The following is a 15,000-nucleotide window of genomic DNA, read 5'->3' on the forward strand; positions in this document are numbered from 1 at the left end:
AAAGCTAGGAGCTGCCCCTAGGTTCGGGGTGTCACAAAATATTGAAAAGTGGTCAAAAACCGCTATCCAGAATCGGATGTAGAATCATTAGACGAACTTAAAATTGTTCTACGACCAATGTCTGCGACGTTTAGTATTCAAGATATGGCCCGGCCCTAGGTCTGACCTTGCATTTTCGTGAAAATTTAAAGCATGGCCATAGGGACGGGTAAAATAGCTATTTTGAAGCAAAACCACCTCACTTTAAATGGCCATAACTTTTGAAAAACAAGAGCTAGGGTGCGTTCGACACGTTTTGAGGTGTTTTAGCGAAAACATGTTTTGAGCCACACGAGCTCTCCGGCCCGTTCGGTGCACATTTTGAAAAAGCTAGGAGCTGCCCCTAGGTTCGGGGTGTCACAAAATATTGAAAAGTGGTCAAAAACCGCTATCCAGAATCGGATGTAGAATCATTAGACGAACTTAAAATTGTTCTACGACCAATGTCTGCGACGTTTAGTATTCAAGATATGGCCCGGCCCTAAGTCTGACCTTGCATTTTCGTGAAAATTTAAAGCATGGCCATAGGGACGGGTAAAATAGCTATTTTGAAGCAAAAACCACCTCACTTTAAATGGCCATAACTTTTGAAAAACAAGAGCTAGGGTGCGTTCTTACACGTTTTGAGGTGTTTTAGCGAAAACATGTTTTGAGCCACACGAGCTCTCCCGGCCCGGATTCGGTGCACATTTTTGAAAAAGCTAGGAGCTGCCCCTAGGTTCGGGGTGTCACAAAATATTGAAAAGTGGTCAAAAACCGCTATCCAGAATCGGATGTAGAATCATTAGACGAACTTAAAATTGTTCTACAACCCCCAGTCCGACGCCTCGTATTCGAGATATAGCACTTTGTAGGTCTGACCGAGCAATTTTGTACTGAAATGTATGGCGGACATGTTATTCATTAAACAACATTAACTTGCATCGTGCCCTACTTCATCGGCACAGCTACTATCGACTATCTATTGTTGAAATGGATTGAGTTTGACCATTTTAGCTCTTTTCTTATGCCGTGCACCAACAGTGTGTACCGATCAGGAAAGTACACTACTTACGCGTTCATGGATGTATATGTTGGTACAAGTTGCCGGTCGGAATAGCAGTGCACCAAAACTGTGTACCGATCAGGAAAGTACAAGACGGAGGGCGCAGCCCGAGCGTACGCGTTCATAGATGTCCATGTTGGTACAACCTACATGTACGTACCTTGTTTTTGTATCAAAAGTTCCAATAAAGTGTTTGTATGCTTAAAATGCTTATCTCAACCGGTCACCTTTTGGCCTGCCCTTTTATAGACAGAAACCTAGAACGATACTCGCGATGTTTGTGTTTTTCCATTCGCCCGGGACGACGAAATGAGCTCTGTGCACATCGTGCAGAAAACTGTCTCCTCCTCGTATGTTTTTGTCCCTCCACGCATATAATCACCCACATTTGTGTTCAACACGGACGGCGCAGCCCGAGCGAACGCGTTAATGTTTATGTTTGTGCACACTAAAGTTACAATCCTAGGATTTGGTTATTGCGTCGCAGTGCCCGACCGTCGCGGACACCATTCTTGGACAAAAGTCCAAGTACGTAGAGTACATTCCCTAGGTATGTGCCCGTTCGTGACTTTCGTTGCGTGCTTACAGACACGCTTGGGTATGTTTACCATACAAGGTTTACTAGGAAAACCTGGGAAGGACGCTTGCCCTCCCGTCGCGGACACCATTCTTGGAAAGAAGTCCTGGTACGTAGCGTTCTTTAATGTACTTGATCAGTTTGTATTGCAATTGCTTTGTGCCATTGACTTTTGCTAATGCTCACTAAGGGGTGTTCGTTTGCGATGTGTATGATAAGCAACTGTCTATTCTAACCAGCAGTTAATCAACACTTTTCACCCAAATCATAGGAACGTAGAGTACTTTCCCTGATCGGTACACAATTTTGGTGCACCTCTAACTTCGCCAGCACTTTATCGTTACGTTTTGTGCACAACCTTGGGACATGGTGTAAGTTTCATCATTGTTATGTTTGATTCGGTTTATTATGATTGAAAAATACGCTACGTCCTAGAAATCTGAACTCGAATACTTTTGCCACGTTGCGCAAAAAGCTACTGAGCAACTCCTAGCCGTTTACCGATTTAAAATTTAATTTTCGTTATTAGTTTTAAAAATACGCTAAGTCCCAAAAATCTGAACTCGAATACTTTTTCTATGTGCCGCCAAAAGCTACTGAGCAACGCCTAGGTTGGTACATTTTGGTACATGGAGTGTATGCGTGCAGGCGTACTGCCGTGCTGGACCGGAAAATCGCACTTGCTACTAGAACGTAGAGTAATTCCCTAGATAGGTGCTTTTGCATGCCTCTGTTCGACGTCCATGCAACTTGGAACGTGCGACACACGTAGCTAGGCTTCCCATACATATTCCCTAGGGTAGCACCAAATTGCACACTTTCAGGGGTATATTTTGGTACGGTGTACTGTGCATGGTACAAGTATCATTAGCTCGTGCAATTTATTTTGCATCAAGTTGCGATTGCTGGTGCGTCGAGATAGGAGTGTTTCGCGACTTTTGCCAAGCTTTGGTGCCATTTGGTGAATAATTAATGTTCTAGCCACAATAAACGTGCCACATAATGCCAATAACGAAAACGCCATTTTCAAGGGACTTCCAGTCAAAATGTTTGCAATCAGCGCTTTCCTGTCGAGTTCAGGATTTGGGACTGAGCGATTTTTTCACGATCCAATCAAACGACCAGTTCGTGAATAAACAATTCATACAACAGTGCATCCCTTCAAAGTAGAAAAAGCCGAATGCTAGGGAGCTCCAGTCAAAAACGTTGTCATTGGCGCTTTCTTCTCGAGTTCAGGATTTGGGACTTAGTTTTTTCACGATCCAGCCAAAAGACCAGATCGTGAAATAAACAATTAATACAACTGTACTAGTACATCCCTTCAACTGAAGCAAGCGCACCATACATGACCCGTACGCTAATCATCCAAGCACATGACACGTCAACTAAGTCAACACATAATACAACTTGGAAAACTAACGGGTAAGTAGGTCATCTCGTACACGACGACACACCGACCAAACCAGGTCAACACGTCACATGCACAAGACATCCTACTACCAAGGCCGACCACCTCGACACACGACCTGTTAACCGAACATGGTCAACACCATCATGTGCAAGGCAACCGGGCCAAACGGGTCAACTTATACAACTTGTAACGAGCATGTGTAAGCTTACTGGTGTGGTCCGCACGGTCCTCACATCAAGACAATCAAGTCGAGAACGAGGCACGCCGACAAGCTCATTAGTGTTAAGTGTCCTTCTCCATCCTATGTCAAGTCACTCGTCTGACACGGAAGTAGCCAACTCTTGTCCACTAGTATAAAGGAACGGTCTCCAGACCAGGTCAAGTCACTCGTCTGACAAGGAAGGAGCACGCACCAAGCTTCACCAGAGCACGGTACCACGGTCCCCAGACCAAGATGGTTAGTTACGCCAACGAGGAAGGGGCACGCGTTCCCTTGCTACACTCAACTTAGTACACTCATGCTCTCACAAGAGTATCCCCTGTGTCGACGTGGTCCCCAGACCAAGACGAGCTTGCGCACATCGAGGAAGGGGCACACGGACAAACCACCAAGCATGGGTCGCCTGAGAGGATCGATGCGAACGCATCTCTACAACTCGCAGCTCCCAGCCTGAAGTCCCGTCGTTTGCGGGCGGTTGATAGGTGTCGAAACTAGGTATATCCACGTTGGGCAGAGCTCAAGCCAACGGCGTTCCCAGTTACGGTACTAACACGTGCAGCGAACTCCACTCATTGCGGCCTAGGTATAGCGGGATGAGACGCCGGGCTGCAGACGCAGACTCCAACGGATCTCAGAGGGTTGTTAGGCCCGCTAGCTTCCGAACACCTAATGGGTTTGAGAAGCGCTATCAGCTCGGATTGGCTACGACCTTAGAGGCGTTCAGGCATAATCCAGCGGACGTAGCGTCATACCAAAGTCCGGTCGGACTAGTATTGAGCCAGTGGTCCGTACCTGTGGTTCCTCTCGTACTGCACAGGAATTCCGTTAAGATAGCGACTATAAGCACACACCAGTAGGGTAAAACTAACCTGTCTCACGACGGTCTAAACCCAGCTCACGTTCCCTTGAAAGGGTGAACAATCCTACGCTTGGTGAATTTTGCTTCACAATGATAGGAAGAGCCGACATCGAAGGATCAAAAGCCACGTCGCTATGAACGCTTGGCGGCCACAAGCCAGTTATCCCTGTGGTAACACACAACGTAAAACACGCGGCAGAAAAAAGTAAAAAAGGGGGGAAAACGCAGCGGGTGGTGACAATCCCCCCACGACAACCCTTTACCACACCAGCCCCAGGCCACCACCCAACCAGCGTGGAAAGGCAAGCAGCGCAGCAGGCAGCAGCAGACGGCGGGGTCATCTCCCCCCTCTGACCCCGGGGTCACATCGACCCCCAGGGTTATTTAACCCACCAACCTGAAAGTCGGCAAAGATGATGGCATCATCCGGGATGTCAACGCGCGCGAGTGCGAGGTCAGTCTCTGTGGACTGCCGTAGCAGCTTGGCATCTGGCTCGAAGCTGTTTGTGACCGAGCCTCGAGTGGCGCTGCCTAGGGTCAGTGTCACAGGCAACAACAAGCCCGCCGTGGCATCCAAGGCCGCCACGGCCACACCGGAGCTCGAGTTGCTTAAGGCAACAATCCAACGACTAGAGGAGCAGAATGCAGAAATGAAGGAGCAAAATGCTCGCCTCCGAGCAGATAACTGGCATGTGCCAACTGCTACAAGAGGAAAAGGAGGAGGCAAAACGACGAGAGGAGAAGTTGGAGGCACAGATGGAGAAGCTCGCCGCCGCACATCAGCGCGACCGAGACGTGCTCAACTCTCTTCTGGCAGCAAAGGTTGCCGGCGGACAACCGTCAGCTAGTCCGCGCCAACCTCCGACTCCGCTGCCGCGCCGACCCTCTGCGCCGCAGCTGCAGCAACAACAACAGCAGCAGCGGAACCAGCACGAGCAGGAGCAGCCCCGCGCGTCGACGTCGCGCGCAGTCATGCCGCCGCGCAGCGAGGCATCGACAGCCGTCCGCGTAGACGTTGTGCCGGAACTCACCTTTAGTGAGGTCGTGCGGCGTAGATATCGCGGAAAAGCTACGGGTAAGCCACGCTCCCAGCAGCAGCAGCAACAGCAACAGCAGCAGCAGCAGCAGCAGCAGCAGCGTCAGCCACAGCGACAGGCGGTCGCCGGCTCGCAGCAGCAGCAGCAGGAGCGTATGCAGCAGCAACATCAGCAACATCGTAAGCGAAAGCCGAGGCCCGACATCATCGAGGTGTCTCCCAGTGAAGGCGAAACCTGGGATGGCATCTACGAGAAGGTGCGCGAAGCCATTCGTCTGGACGCGGCTCACAGCGAAATGAAAGGGCATATTAAGCAGGGCCGCCGAACTCATGCCAGGCTGCTACGTATGGAGCTGAGCAAGACGGCAAACGCTCCGCTTATGCTGGAAGGCGTCCGCAAAATCATCGGCGACGCAGGCGTCAGTCGGCTTGTCACAGAAATGGGTGAGCTGCTGGTAGTCGATATCGATCCCTTGCTACGGAGGAAGATATCATTGCTGCCCTCGATGCTAAGATTGGCGCAAGTGCTGGAGTTGTTTCTGCCAGCATTTGGGAACTACCGGATGGTTCGAAGCGAGCACGCATCCGGCTACCTGTGAAGTCGGCTCGGCAGTTGGAAGGACTTAAACTGTTCCTGTGCGACTGTGTGAGCAAGGTTCGAGCAGCCCCACCAACGCCTCCAGAGCGACAGCGCTGTTTCCGCTGTCTGGAGATGGGCCACATCGCCTCGAACTGCCGTTCCACCGCAGATCGACAGAATCTGTGCATCCGCTGTGGGCTTACCGGACACAAAGCACGATCCTGCCAGAATGAGGCAAAGTGCGCACTGTGCGGTGGCGCTCACCACATAGGCCACAGCGAATGTGCCCGTTCGGCCCAACGATGTTCCCGGCCCTGAAAGTTCTGCAGGCGAACCTGGGCCATGGCCGTGATGCCCAGAACCTGGTGCTGCAAGCTGCCAGAGAGGAGAAAGCAGACGTGCTCATTCTCTCTGATGTTCTGCGCCCACCTGAAAACAACGGCCGGTGGGCATTCAGCAGCTGCAAGGCGGTAGCGGTGGTAGCTGTCGGTGAGCTACCAATACAGCGGGTGTGGTGCAGTGAAGCTCAGGGGTTGGTTGCAGCGCAGATCGGCGGAGTGGTTTTCATCAGCTGCTATGCTCCACCAAGCCTTAACCTCGCAGAGTTCGAGCGCTTCTTGGAAGCAATAGAACTCGAAGGCTTCTCCCACCCTCAAGTCGTCGTCGCCGGCGATTTTAACGCCAGACATGAGGAGTGGGGCAGCCCGAGGACTTGCGACCGCGGGGAAGAGCTGCACGGAATGGTGGAGCAGCTTGGCCTAATCGTGATTAATCAAGGTCGGGAATACACGTTTGATGGCAACGGGGTGGCTCTCCCGAGTATAGTGGATGTGGCATTCGCGAGCCCGTCGATCGCTCGCCCTGACACCTGGGTTGTTAGCACAAGCTACACCGCGTCAGACCACCGCTATGTTCTCTACACCGTGGGAGGAACACCAGCATCGCCCGAGCAGCTGCAGGACCAGCAGCAGCCAGCGCAACAGTCCTCGCAGCAGCAGCAGTCACTTCAGCAGCAGCAGCAGCAACAGCAGCCATCGCAACAGCAGCAGCAGCAACATCAGCGGCAACCGTCATCGCGGCAGGGTGCTTCCGCTAGCCAGAGGCGTGTGCGTCACGCTGGCCGTAGATGGAAGACCTCGCAGTTTTCTCCTTCCTCATTCCTCGAGGCGCTGTTCGCTGCGGACTTTGTCCAACGCGCATCGACCCAGGAGGGTATGATCGCAGCCATGCTGAAGGCCTGCGACGAGACGATGCAACGGGTTACCCGAGTGCACCAAGACCCGCATCGAACATTTTTGGTGGTCTCCCTCCTGGCTCGCCTGAGGAACAATTGCGAGGTTGCCCGTGACCGATTGCTGCAGACGGCTGACTTGGAGGAGCGCAGCATAGCAGCAGCTGAGCACAGGACAGCAAGGGCGGAGCTCAGCCGAGCAATTCGAGCTAGCAAGCGGAACTTGTTCCAGGAGCTGATCGAAATTGCAGAAGAGAATGCGTTCGGGGCAGGATACCGTGTCGTTATGTCTCGGCTCCGGGGCAGTCGGATGCCGTCAGAAGCGGACCGGGTCGTCCTCGAACGCATTGTGTCCGACCTCTTCCCTGAGCATCCGCCCTGCGACTGGTCGCAGCTGAGCAACGTTGGAAGCGTCGAGGGAGCAACAACAACGGCGGAATTGCACCGGTAACGGACGACGAGCTGCTGCTCATCGCGAGCCAGATGGCAAATCGCAAAGCACCAGGGCTCGATGGCATCCCGAATGCGGCAGTGAAGACGGCCATCATGTTGTTCCCGGAGGTCTTCCGGGTCCTGTACCAGGATTGCCTCAACCGCGCTTCGTTTCCGGCGCAGTGGAAGAGGCAACGACTGGTGTTGCTGCCGAAGCAGGGGAAGCCTCCGGGAGAGAGCAGCTCGTACCGACCCCTCTGCATGCTCGACGCACTGGGGAAGGTACTTGAGCGCCTCATCCTGAATCGCCTCAATGAACATCTCGAGGAGCCGTCTTCACCCCGACTGTCGGACCGGCAGTTCGGATTTCGTCGAGGGCGGTCGACAGTGAGCGCCATCCAGCGGGTTATTGAGGCCGGCCGTACCGCCATGTCGTTCCGGCGAACGAACGGCCGGGATAACCGTTTCTTGCTTGTGGTGGCGTTGGACGTGAAGAACGCCTTCAACACGGCCAACTGGCAATCCATTGCCAGCGCCCTTCAGGCAAAAGGTGTTCCCGTCGGCCTCCAACGGATGCTTCGAAGCTACTTCGAGGATCGTGTGCTGTACTTTGACACGAGCGAAGGCCCCGTCGTACGGCATGTAACCGCCGGTGTTCCACAGGGGTCCATCCTGGGCCCAACTCTGTGGAACATCATGTATGACGGGTGCTGGATGTGCCGCTACCTCCCGACGTCGAAGTCATCGGATACGCGGACGATCTGGCGCTGTTGGTACCTGCTACCACCACGGACGAGGTTCGCGCGAGAGCAGAGGAGGCCGTTGACCAGGTCCAACGTTGGATGCAACAGCACGGTCTGGAGCTGGCCCCAGCCAAGACTGAAGCCGTCCTGATCTCAAGCAAGAAGACTCCGCCGCAGGTGACATTTCGCGTCGGTGACGTGGAAGTCCAGTCTTCTAGGAGCATCAGGTACTTGGGCGTGCAGCTCCAAGATCACCTGAAATGGCGAGATCACGTCACGAAAGTCTCCGAAAAGGCGTCGCGTGTGGTGGCAGCTGTAACGCGCCTCATGCAGAATCACAGCGGCCCCAGGACGGCCAAGTCAAGGCTGCTGGCGTATGGCAGAATCGGTGTTGCGGTATGCTGCTCCCGTCTGGGCTGAGGCAACTCAGGTGCGAGAGTGCCGACGGATGCTGCAACGAGTTCAGCGAAAAGCAGCCATCAGGGTGGCACGGGCATTCCGTACCGTCAGGTATGAGACGGCCACCCTACTCGCTGGACTCGTACCGATATGCCACCTCATCAACGAGGATGCTCGGGTTCACCAACAACTCCTTGCTCCAGACCGTGCTGCAACGAGGGAGGACATCCGGGCGACGGAGCGGCAGAACACCATCGACTGCTGGCAGGAGGAATGGGATGCCGACGCACTGCAACAGGATGCTAGCCGGCACACGCGGTGGACGCACCGTGTAATTCCATCGGTCGGCGACTGGCAGTCTAGGAAACATGGAGATATGACTTTCCATCTGGCACAGGTTTTGTCCGGACACGGATTTTTCCGTGACTACTTGTGCCACAATGGATTCACGTCGTCCCCAGACTGCCAGTTGTGCGTCGGCGTCCCAGAGACGGCGGAGCACGCCTTCTTCGAGTGCCCACGCTTTGCGGCAGTTCGACAGGAGCTACTCGGCGAGGAGGTCCAGACCCTGTCTGTCCGGACACCCTCCAGCGGCACTTGTTGCGCGACGCCGATAGCTGGAGTCGTATTTGCGAAGCCGCGAAGCGAATAACGGCCCAACTGCAGCGAGCGTGGGACGAGGAGCGGGCAGCATTGGCTGTTAACGTCATCGAGCGTCAGGACGAAGACGCAGCAGAGCTGGAGGCCCAACGCGCGGAAGTGCGGCGGGCCCGTAACGAGCGACGCAACGCCAACCGGCGAGCAGCAACAGCACGCCGGCGGGAAGAACGTCGAGCTGGACTTCCCCAACCCCACCAGCTTCACCACGGACCGCTCAGCGACGTGCAGCGCTTCGTGAGCGTCAAGCGCGGTTCAGGGAGAGGAGACGAAACCGTCGTCTTCTCGGGATGTCCGGCCAGGCGATAAACAATGACGATGACGGCCGAGAACGCGCGGATTTTGCAGCCGGACCATCTGGTATGCGCAACCGCGCAATCGACGAGGAAAACGAGGCCACGGACGGTGGCCTGAACGCCGCGGAACAAGCCGCCGTGGTCGAGGCAGAAGTTGCCTCCCGCTAGGCGTGGTATGCACGTAAAACAGCGACGCATCGAGCGTGAAAAAGCGCCCTATTTAGGGAATGAGTGAATTTTTCGGTTGAATTTAGAAATAGAAATAAAACATGGAAGGTGCTTTTCGCACGGACAAAAGGTTGGCCATTAAGCCATGAAACCCCTGCAGGGTAAGCCCTCGCGGGTAAAATGGGGAGCGGGAGGGTTTAATTTTGAAACAAAATAAAAACCCGTTTAAAAAAAAAAAAAAAAGCCAGTTATCCCTGTGGTAACTTTTCTGACACCTCTTGCTAAAAACTCGTTATAACCAAAGGATCGTAAGGCCAAGCTTTCGCTGTCCCGAAGTGTACTGAACGTTGGGATCAAGCCAGCTTTTGTCCTTATGCTCAGCGTGTGGTTTCTGTCCACACTGAGCTGACCTTTGGACACCTCCGTTATCGTTTTGGAGATGTACCGCCCCAGTCAAACTCCGCACCTGGCACTGTCCATGACGTGGACCGAAAGGACCTGTCCAGGAGTCTTCGAGCCGGGCGGCGCGCGGAACCGGGGCAAACGTGACATCATAAACGATCGACCGCGCAGAAGCAGTGCACCACGAATGCACCGACGTACGCAAGCTTGTACCCTTGCGGGCCACGGCTCACGGTCGGACAAGCGGGTAACACGCTACACACGACGATGCTACGATGCAGTCTCCCCGGCGGCACCACCCAGCGACACACTGGACGCTGAGCGAGAAACACGGCGCATTGGGCGCGCGCAGGCGAACCGCCGCCACAGCCCCGGAGGAGGTGCGCGCACGATCCGGACCTGGGGCCCGCGCTTGTTCCACCCAATCATGTAAGTAAGGCAACAGTAAGAGTGGTGGTATCTCAGAGGCGAGCTCCACGAGGAAGCCCTCCCACCTATGCTGCACCTCCTATATCGCCTTACAATGCCAGACTAGAGTCAAGCTCAACAGGGTCTTCTTTCCCCGCTAGTGCATCCAAGCCCGTTCCCTTGGCTGTGGTTTCGCTAGATAGTAGATAGGGACAGAGGGAATCTCGTTAATCCATTCATGCGCGTCACTAATTAGATGACGAGGCATTTGGCTACCTTTTTTTTTTTTTTTTGTTATCGAAGGGGAAATCTTGCATAAGACACCTGGGTGATCAACCCCGGTAGTGTGAGATTCTTACTCACTAAAACCCTCCGTGCCTTCAACCGGCCCCGAGTGGATCACCCGTTAGGGTATCGACGTCACTCGGGCGGTGGATGTCCATCATCCCAGGCAACGAATGGCTTCCAACAGTGGTGATTAGCCACTGTCTAGCCCTCGGCGATGAAGCTACGATGAACTACGATGAATCCTTGTCGTTACTCGTCGTCACTGTCGCTGCTCTGCAAGGCCAACTGGATGTTGGCGAGCAAAGCACGTCGTTCGCCTCGTTCGATGACGTGTCTTCGATGTTGTTGTCGAATCATAATCGCCCGTACTGCTTGATGAACCATGCTCCAGTTATATCTGTTAGCAGACATAACTCGATGATGTTCTCCGGCGTTAACTCCTCGTCGACTTGATGCTGAAGTCTGATGATTAATTCACGATGACGTACACAATGGAATATCGTGTGTTCGGCGTCCTCAGGTTCCTCGCACGCATCACATAGCGGCGAACCCGTTAACTGCATCCGATGAAGCTGGTAGGCGTAGAAGCCATGGCTGGAAAGAAACTGAGAAAGAAAGAAATCTACACCACCAAATCTTCTACTTATCCATCTGTTGACGTCGGGTATGAGACGGTATGTCCACCGACCGTGAACACTCATCCCATTCTCGTTGCCATCGTTCCATAGTTGTGACACGTTCCATGTTACGTGCAACCGATCCGGCGATGTTCTCTGCTCGTCTCCGATGAAAAGTCCTGGAGTCCTCGTCCAGGAGGAGATGAAGGGATCATTCCCGCAAGCACGCAGACTGCATCATGAGAAGTTGTCCTGAAAGAAGAGATAACTCGCTGGACTACTGGCCGGTAAAACCGTCGTAGCCATTGTCTACGGTTAGCAAATCTAAGGGTATGACACCAAATGGGCGAGGCATACCGGACCTTCGCCACAACAGTAAGAGCAATTGCTCGCCTAGCATTACTACTCGGACCTGCCTTATTAGGCATCATCCTTACCAAGGTGGTCCATAGCTTCGTCGCTCTCTCCACCGCATACCTGATGTGTGAAGTGTAATCGAGGCGGTCATCTAGACCATCCCCAAGTACTTTAAGCTGCGCGACGAATGTACTACGTGATCACCTACCCTGATAGCCCCATGCTGTATCCTCTGATGGGAACTGACCATAATAAACTCGGTCTTAGTCGGGGCTATCTTTAATCCGTTGTCGGTCATCCATCGGTCGATGATGCGAATCTGACTGGAAACGAGAATTTCAATATCATCAACACAATTACCTTCCACCAACAGTACTATATCGTCTGCATAGCCGATAATCCGTGCACCTTCCACCATTGCAACTCGTAGGACTCCGTCGTACATGAGGTTCCATAACGTTGGGCCAAGTACCGAGCCTTGAGGTACACCCGATGTGACTGCAATCTCTGCCGGTCCATCTGTGGTATCATACATCAGCACACGATTCCTAAAATAATCACCAATGATATCATAAAGATATTTAGGAGTGTTAATTCTCTGTAAAGCATTTGCAATCGCCAACCATGAAGCACTGTTAAAAGCATTAGTAACATCTAATGTAACAACCGCACAATACCGTCCACTGTATCTGTTTCTACTTCTAGCTACCGAAACAATGTCCACTACCCGTTGAATCGCATCAACTGTAGATCGACGACTTCTGAAACCAAATTGGTCGTCAGACAGTCCGTTGACCTCCTCGATGTGCATTTAGCCGTTGCACTATGATGCGTTCTAAACCTTTACCTGCCCCGTCTAGTAGACAAATGGGGCGAACTGAACCCGGTTCCCTGGTGGTTTGTTCGGCTTCGGTATTAACACCAACCTCTGCCTTTTCCACTCATCGGGGAACTTCGCGTTCTCTAAACAGCCTTGGTAAACCCTGCAATGCATCGGTTGCAGTCAACATACCAACTTTCAGCGCCTCATTCGGGATACCATCTGGTCCCGGCGCCTTCTTGTTAGGTAGTCTCCTGGCAACCGCAAGAATCTCATCATTAGTTACCCTTTCAAACTCGTGGCTGATCGATACGATAATCAGGCCACACCGTGTTTGGGTGAGTAGGAAAAGCTCGCTCACCACTTCCCTAAACTCGTCCAATGTCATGGTTCGGGGTCCAATCGAACCCTCGGCCACTTTCTTGAACGTATGATATACTATACCAAATGATGCGTTGTTCGCTGTTCCCAGGAACTCTTTCCACTTCCTCTGTCGGGTATGCTTGATCAATCGCTTGAGGGCATTCCGTGCCACCTTGAACTCGTCCCTAAAAGTAGAATAGAGATCAGTATTAAAAGCTCTTTGCGCTAATCGATCGCGGTGTTTGCACTCTTGCGAAGTGCCTCAATCTCTAACGTCCACCAAAATGCACTCTTGTTAGAGTGTACCTCTTACGTTTAGTCATCGTCGCATTGCACGCCGTGACAAGTATACGCATTAAGTCTTCGCTTGTTGTGACCTCGGTCTCAAAAGCGGCTTGCATCATAACTTCAAATATATCTTTGCTAAAATACTTGATGCTCCATCCCGTTATGGGTCGGGACAGATTACGCACGCTTTGCGTCTCAAGATCTATTCGTATTGCACGATGATCAGAGTTCATATAGCTAGATAACACCACCCACTTAAATGATCTTGCTACGGTTCGGCTCGCAAAAGTAAGATCAACTACTGACGTGCGCCCTGGTCCAACATAAGTTGGGGTGCTGCCGTCGTTCAATAAAATTGCGTCAATCTGCGCAAAGGTTGATAAAACTAACTCACCTCTTCGTTTCTGGTTTCTCCACGCTCGCCAAGTTGGTTGTTCCAACTTACTGACCAAGCGTTGAAGTCCCCCGATAACGAATTTGTGGATACCGGTTACGGCCATTACCGTGTTATCCAACATGTTCTGGAACTCTTCCATACTAAATCTAGGTGGCGCGTAAACGCTAACCACTCGCATATCACCTATGTCAACTATCATTAAACCCTTCAAAGCCTTACTGACTACCTTAACTGGTAAGTCCGCGTTAACCACTACCGCTGCTGTGTTATCGTCATTGCGTAACACTTTGACGTTGGTTGTTGCCAGATACGGATCTGCAATCAACACTATATCCGCAGATTCTTCCCTAATCGTTTGCCACATTAACTGAAATGCAGCATAACTATGATTCTGGTTATGTTGTAGCAACCTAACCATTATGATCTAATCGTTCGCCTTCGGGGACACATATAACTGCCCGTTGCGTGAAGGTTCTGTGACCTCGTACCGCAATCCAAACACTTGACAGAGTTGGTACAAGCTTGCTTCTTGTGTCCACTCAAACCGCATTTCCAGCACAGATTACTTCTGTCTGGTTCCCTACAATGGTAGCTCGTATGGCCTACCTTCCAACACTTATAGCATTTCTGCTCTTCCATAACCTCGCGGATATGGCATATCGACCAACCAACTTTCAGCTTCCCAAATTCAGGAAGCTTTGAAAGTCTGGCAGCGATACGTTGATCCGTGCCCACTGCGTACCGGCCGCGCGGCCTTTCTTCATTTTGATACGATCTATTTCTATCTCGATGTTGAGCTGTGCTTTGACAGACTCCGCAACCTCCTCTGGGTGGTGATTTCATCGAGATGCATGATCTCAATCATTTTAGAAGGAGCTAGCGTTCTCACTGACGCCTTGCCCTTCACCGCTTCCTTAACCTTTGGGGCAATTGCACTAGCAGAACTACCCTGCTTAAGTTCTAGCAACATGCCTCCATTCTGGGCCCGTCGGACCTTAGAGATTGTCTCTCCAACCGATTTAAGAGCATCGGACTGCTTCATTTCCTTGAGCAATTTCGCCAGCTCCTCGGAAGTGCAGTCCGATATCAGCAGAGCCTCAGGCCGCTTCCTGGGCTTATTCTGCTTCTGCTCTTCTTCTTCTTCTTCCTCTTATTAATTCTACCCTCATTAATATTCGGTCCGTTTCTCGGACTTGGAATATTTTCCACCGCTTCCTAACAGGGGTCAACCTCGATGGTTGTTGTTGTTGTTGTTGCAACCTTTGCAACCCACTTGGACCAGGCTGTTGGTCATCAGCCACTGGTCTTCTGCCTTTCGCGTTTGCGGCCCGAATCCATCGTTACCGTCAAACGACGTTTGCGTTTGA

The 15,000-nt window shown here is 52.2% G+C and overlaps 1 pseudogene; it reads right to left on the minus strand.

Annotated features, from left to right (window-relative positions):
- Window positions 1-9,615: 9,615 nt before the first annotated feature.
- The window catches only part of LOC120907727, an 8,811-nt pseudogene continuing 3,426 nt past the window's right edge, over window positions 9,616-15,000 (minus strand).

The sequence above is a fragment of the Anopheles arabiensis genome (genome assembly GCF_016920715.1).
Source record: "Anopheles arabiensis isolate DONGOLA chromosome X unlocalized genomic scaffold, AaraD3 X_pericentromeric_contig0018, whole genome shotgun sequence".
Taxonomy (NCBI): domain Eukaryota; kingdom Metazoa; phylum Arthropoda; class Insecta; order Diptera; family Culicidae; genus Anopheles; species Anopheles arabiensis.